Source organism: Vicia villosa, linkage group LG4 (genome assembly GCF_029867415.1).
Source record: "Vicia villosa cultivar HV-30 ecotype Madison, WI linkage group LG4, Vvil1.0, whole genome shotgun sequence".
Classification (NCBI taxonomy): domain Eukaryota; kingdom Viridiplantae; phylum Streptophyta; class Magnoliopsida; order Fabales; family Fabaceae; genus Vicia; species Vicia villosa.
This window is the reverse complement of record NC_081183.1, coordinates 63,536,797-63,542,791: the sequence shown is the minus strand read 5'-3', so window position 1 is coordinate 63,542,791 and position 5,995 is coordinate 63,536,797. Positions and strand designations below refer to the sequence as shown.

Genomic DNA, 5,995 nt, shown 5'->3' with positions numbered 1-5,995 from the left:
ATTCGATGTTCACAAATTTTGTGGGAACAACCGAACATTCATAGAATGCGAGGTATTTGGTTCTCTGAGCATCATTGTCGTCTTCTCGGAAAATAATGTTTTCAAGGTTAGGAGGTGGTCTCTCTGGACGCACACTACGGATGAATGAACGTGGAGGCATGGTGAGTTTGGAAAGAAAATGGTATGGGGTGTAGAAGAGTAGAGAATGGTATGGGTGGTGGTGGTGTGGTTTTATAGTGAGGTTTGAAAATGGTGTGGTTAATGGAGAATTAAAATGGAATTATGGTGGTGTTTGAAGTTTGAATGGAATAGAAGAATGGGAAATGAGGAAAAGTTAAGAGGTGAATGATGGGGGATGAATGGGGTTAATGGTGTTTAAGTGGAAGAAATAATGGGGAGAATGAAGAAGATTGAATGATGAATTTTGAAATTCAAATTCAAAATTCAAGAGGGAATAAAGATGCTTCTGCGTGGTCAAACGCAGACTGCTGGCCTTGGGGGACGTGCGTCTCAGGCAGTCGGTCTGCTGGGGAACAGAATATGGAGACGGGCGTCTCCTGTCCTATGCATGCAGAGGCTGGTCCCACAGAGGTGGAGACGTGCGTCTCCTAGCCTAGGGACATGCCCATTTCGCATGTGGTGCTGGAGGCATGTGCTGACAGATACAAAATTATGAGAATAGCACAGATGGGACATGTGATGTTACTATAAATAGCTAAATACCAGACTGAGTGAGTTATATGCATTCTTAAATATATAGCAGTCAGACAGCAGAATATTATAACACAGCAGCAGTAATGAATAAAATATTGCATTTCAGGTCATGGAAGAATTTCTTCTTCTGTTGGTAACTTAGATCAGGAGGAAGCACACCAGCAGCTAGGTAGTTTACGAAATCTGCATACCAAGGTGTGTCAGAGCGAGCTAAAGCTATTTCTGCTAAGTTGTTGGTTTCAGCGTTTGGATGGTATGGTTCGAATTCATTGGTTTCTAACTGAGCAATGAGTCTTTCATAAGGGAAATCATCGTCGATTGGTACTTCTTCGGGTTTTAGATTTTCTAATCGAGAGAGGTGGTCTGCTACGACATTTTCAGTGCCCTTTTTATCTTTAATTTCCAGGTCGAACTCTTGTAGTAACAAAATCCATCTCAAAAGTCTCGGTTTGGCGTCCTTTTTGGTTAGGAGGTACCTAATGGCGGCGTGGTCAGTGTATATGATTATTTTGGCTCCTACCAGGTAAGAACGGAACTTGTCTAATGCAAATACGACAGCTAGTAATTCTTTTTCTGTCGTGGCGTAATTCATTTGAGCTTCGTCTAGGGTTCTACTCGCATAATATATGACATGTAGTTTCTTATCTTTTCTTTGCCCTAGAACGGCTCCTACAGCATAATCACTCGCGTCACACATTATTTCGAAAGGCTCGTTCCAGTCGGGAGGTTGCATAATTGGCGCAGAGATTAATGCTCGTTTAAGCGTATGAAATGCTTCAGTGCATTTATCGGTAAAAATGAATTCGGCGTCTTTCATTAGTAATTCAGTTAAGGGTTTTGTTATTTTAGAGAAATCCTTAATGAAACGTCGGTAAAACCAGCGTGTCCTAGAAAACTTCTTATTTCTCTAACAGTTTTTGGAGGTTGAAGGTTTTCGATAATTTCGATTTTTGCTTTATCTACTTCGATCCCTCTATCAGATACGATGTGTCTAAGTACAATTCCTTGTCGAACCATGAAGTGGCATTTTTCCCAATTAAGGACTAGGTTTACGCTTACGCATCATTTAAGTACCAATTCAAGGTTCTCTAAACATGTTTCAAAACTTCCTCCACAGACAGAGAAGTCGTCCATAAAGACCTCCATTATTCCATCTAGGAAGTCGGCAAATATTGCCATCATGCATCTTTGGAATGTTGCGGGTGCATTGCAAAGCCCAAAAGGCATTCGTCTATAAGCGAATGTACCATAAGGACAAGTAAACGTGGTCTTCTCTTGGTCGTCAGGGTGGATAGGAATTTGGAAAAATCCGGAGTATCCATCCAGATAACAGAAATGCGAGTGTTTAGCTAGGCGTTCGAGCATTTGATCTATGAAAGGTAAAGGGAAATGGTCTTTTCGGGTAGCTTTGTTTAACTTCCTATAGTCAATGCACATTCTCCATCCAGTTTGGGTACGTTGTGCTACAGATTCTCCTTTTGCGTTAGTGATTACAGTAACTCCTCCTTTCTTTGGTACGACATGAACAGGACTAACCCATTTACTATCGGATATAGGATATATTATTCCGGCTTCTAGCAGTTTTTGGATTTCCTTTTTAACCACATCGCTCATAATAGGATTTATTCGCCTTTGATGTTCTCTAGAGGTTTTACAATCGTCTTCGAGCATAATGCGATGCATACAGAGGGAAGGACTTATTCCTTTCAAATCTGATATGTTATATCCTAAAGTGGTTGGGTATTTTCTCAGGACAGTAAGTAATTTTACAGTCTTGGTTTGTCCTAAGTTGGCGTTCACTATAACTGGTCGGTTTAGTTCTTCGTCTAGGAATTCGTATCTAAGATCGGTAGGCAATGTTTTCAGTTCTATAGCAGGCTTCTTCGGTCCAGGTATAGGATCAGGAGTTAGTGCCAAACATTCACTCAGGTGGTTATCTTGATATTCCCCACGCCAGTTGTCATCTTCAAAGATTGGCGGTATAGGAATTTTTAGGATCTCGGTTTCCTTATTTGGTTCTGATTGTATTTCATTAACACATTCGTCGATTATGTCGGCAGAGCAGCACGTGTCAATTATAGAAGGTGCTTTTAGGAATTGGGAAAGGATAAATTCTATTTTCTCTTCTCCTACTTCGAAAGTAAGCTTTCCTCGCTTGACATCTATAATTGCACCAGCGGTTGCTAAAAATGGTCTTCCCAGTATGATTGGGATGTTAGAATCTTCTTGGATATCCATAATGATGAAGTCAGTTGGGATGTAGAATTGACCTACACGAACAGGGATATTTTCTAACATTCCTACAGGGTATTTGATTGAACGGTCAGCTAGTTGAAGAGACATTCTCGTTGCTTTAAGCTCACCCAGATTTAGCTTCTTACAGGTTGAAAGAGGCATCAAACTAACACTGGCTCCTAAGTCGCACAAGGCTTTCTCTATGATGGTTTTTCCTATTACGCAGGGTATAGAGAAACTACCAGGATCTTTCTGTTTAGGAGGCATGTTATTTTGGATGATAGCGCTACATTCGGCGGTAAGCGTTATAGTTTCGTTATCCTCGAGTTTCTTTTTGTTTGATAGGATTTCTTTTAGGAATTTAGCGTACGAAGGCATCTCAGTTATGGCTTCTGTGAATGGTATGGTTATGTTTAATTGTTTCAGAAGTTCTACAAATCTTTTAAATTGCGCTTCGGTTTTTAATTTAGCTAATCTCTGAGGGTAAGGAATTGGTGGCTTATAAGGTGGTGGCGGAACATAAGGTTTTTCTTTTTCAGGTTCCACTTCGTTATTGTTCTCATCAGTCTTAGCAGTTTGGTCGTCAGTTGATGTCTTTTGGGTTTCCTTTGGCTCTTGTTGTGACATGGGTACGTTTTGAGTTCTAGGATCTATGGGTCCATCGTAATTCGTTCCACTTCGTAGTGTTATCGCGTTCGCATGTCCATTAGGATTGGGTTGTGGTTGAGCAGGAAACGTGCCAGCAGGGGCGGCAGTAGGTGCTTGTTGTTGAGCTACTTGTGAGATTTGAGTTTCTAACATTTTGTTATGCGTAGCTAAGGCATCTACTTTGTTCGATAGTTGTTTTAGTTGCTCGCTATTGTGGATGTTTTGATTTAGGAAGTCCTTGTTGGTTTGTTGTTGGGAGGCTATAAAGTTCTCCATCATGATTTCTAGATTTGACTTCCTAGGGGTGTTTTGAGCAGCTACAGGCGCTTTTTGGTAGCCAGGTGGTACAGCAGGTGCTTGTCCAGGTGCGTACAACGCGTTGTTATTTTTATATGAAAAGTTCGGATGGTTTTTCCATCCAGGGTTGTACGTGTTAGAATAAGGGTTTCCTTGAGCATAGTTTACTTGATCAGATGGGATTCCAGTCAAGAGTTGACATTCGGCAACTACATGTCCAGTCAATCCACAAATATCGCAGTTAGGTGTTACGGCAGCAGCGGTGGCTGAAGGAGTGATGGTTAAGTTCTCGATCTTTTGAGTTAAAGTGTCTACTTTAGCGTTAACGCGGTCTATACCACTTACTTCGTACATTCCTCCTTTGGTTTGGGCTTTCTCTAAAGCGGCTCGTTCTCCACCCCATTGGTAATGATTTTGTGCCATATTCTCTATGAGGTTATATGCTTCATCATGAGGTTTATCCATTAATGCTCCGCCAGCAGCGGCATCTATAGTCATTTTAGTGTTGTATAGGAGACCACCATAGAAGGTATGGATGATCAGCCATGGTTCGAGTCCATGATGAGGGCATAGTCTAAGCATGTCCTTGTAACGTTCCCAAGCTTCGAAGAGTGATTCGTTATCTTTCTGGGTAAATCCGTTGATTTGACCTCTGAGCATAGCAGTTTTGCTAGGCGGAAAGTATCTCGCTAAGAATACTCTCTTCAATTCGTCCCATGTAGTTATGGAATTAGAAGGCAGGGATTGAAGCCACGCTCTAGCTCTATCTCTCAAGGAGAAAGGAAAGAGACGTAATCGAATAGCTTCGGAACTAACGTTGTTAGCTTTGACAGTGTCGGCGTATTGCACGAACACAGATAAATGAAGGTTGGGGTCGTCTGCAGGGCTTCCAGAGAATTGATTCTGTTGAACAGCTTGGACCAACGAAGGTTTCAGCTCGAAATTGTTCGCCTCAATCGCAGGTGGTGCGATACTTGAGTGCGGTTCAGCGCGTGAAGGAGCGGCATAGTCTCTAAGAGGACGAATAGCAGCCATCTCTAACTTCAGGATGATTTGATTGATTTGATCAGTAAAAGTCAATTCCTGATTGATCGGAATTGGTGCTACTTCGGGAAGATTGCGAGCTCGACGTTTGACGTTAATGAAACGTTCGATCTCGTTAATTCGTTGTATTAAATCTCCTCCTTGTGAACGAGTATTTGGCATACAATCGTTCAGAAAGAAAGGGAAGAATTGTCCTAGTCTCTACGGTGTAACAGTGAGTTACGATATCGACTTAAATAGTCCCCGGCAACGGCGCCAAAAACTTGATCGCGACTTTACGTGTCTATAAATCTGATGACTGCAAGTGCACAGTCGTGTCGTGTAGTTTTAAAAGATATCGAATCCACAGGGACTATGAATCGATCTACCGTTATCTAAGGTTACTATGTAAAGCTAGGGCTACTAAAATTTTGATTGTTCCTAAGGGAGAGTGATTATGAGAAATAAAGAATATAATAAAAGACAGATACCAGTATGTATTTCGTTTAACTTAAGGTGATCCGAAGGTCCATTGGCTTTTGCATAATTTAATTAAAAATCTTTACTAATTCAATTGGTTAAAAATCCTCGTCTCAAACTTTCGCTCTGTTGATTTAGATTACTATCCTAATCCTAATGTACGCTTTCGCCATCCCATTAGATTTTAGAAAAGCTTTTTGGAAACAACGTGATTAATAAAATGCCTATTTTATGAAGTTGTTATCTATTTAAATCTCCTAATCTCAAACTTTCGCTCTGTTGACTCGGAACAAGTTAATATCCCTAACGTACGCTTTCGCCACCCCGCTCGGGTGTAAAAACAATTTTTGAAAATAAATAAGTCCCAATTAGTTTTAATACGCTTTCGCCATCCTTAAAACTAATGCCCTATGTCTACTATCTGGTTAAAGATCTCAAACTTTCGCTCTATTGATTTTAACCTTTGACCGTCTTAAGATCTCAAACTTTCGCTCTATTGATTTTAAGACTTACTAATTAAATTAGACATATAAACCAAAAACAGGTGATAGTTAACAAAACATAATTAAGCCAATTTATTTCGGATCCCACAGTTAAC

The 5,995-nt window shown here is 40.6% G+C and overlaps 1 non-coding gene across 1 annotated transcript; it reads left to right on the top strand.

The window, feature by feature from the left end:
- The first annotated feature begins 4,447 nt into the window (after window positions 1–4,447).
- Window positions 4,448–4,554, top strand: LOC131600767 (small nucleolar RNA R71). The gene has a single exon (XR_009283376.1). It is a non-coding gene; the product is annotated as a small nucleolar RNA R71 (small nucleolar RNA).
- The last annotated feature ends 1,441 nt before the right edge of the window (window positions 4,555–5,995 follow it).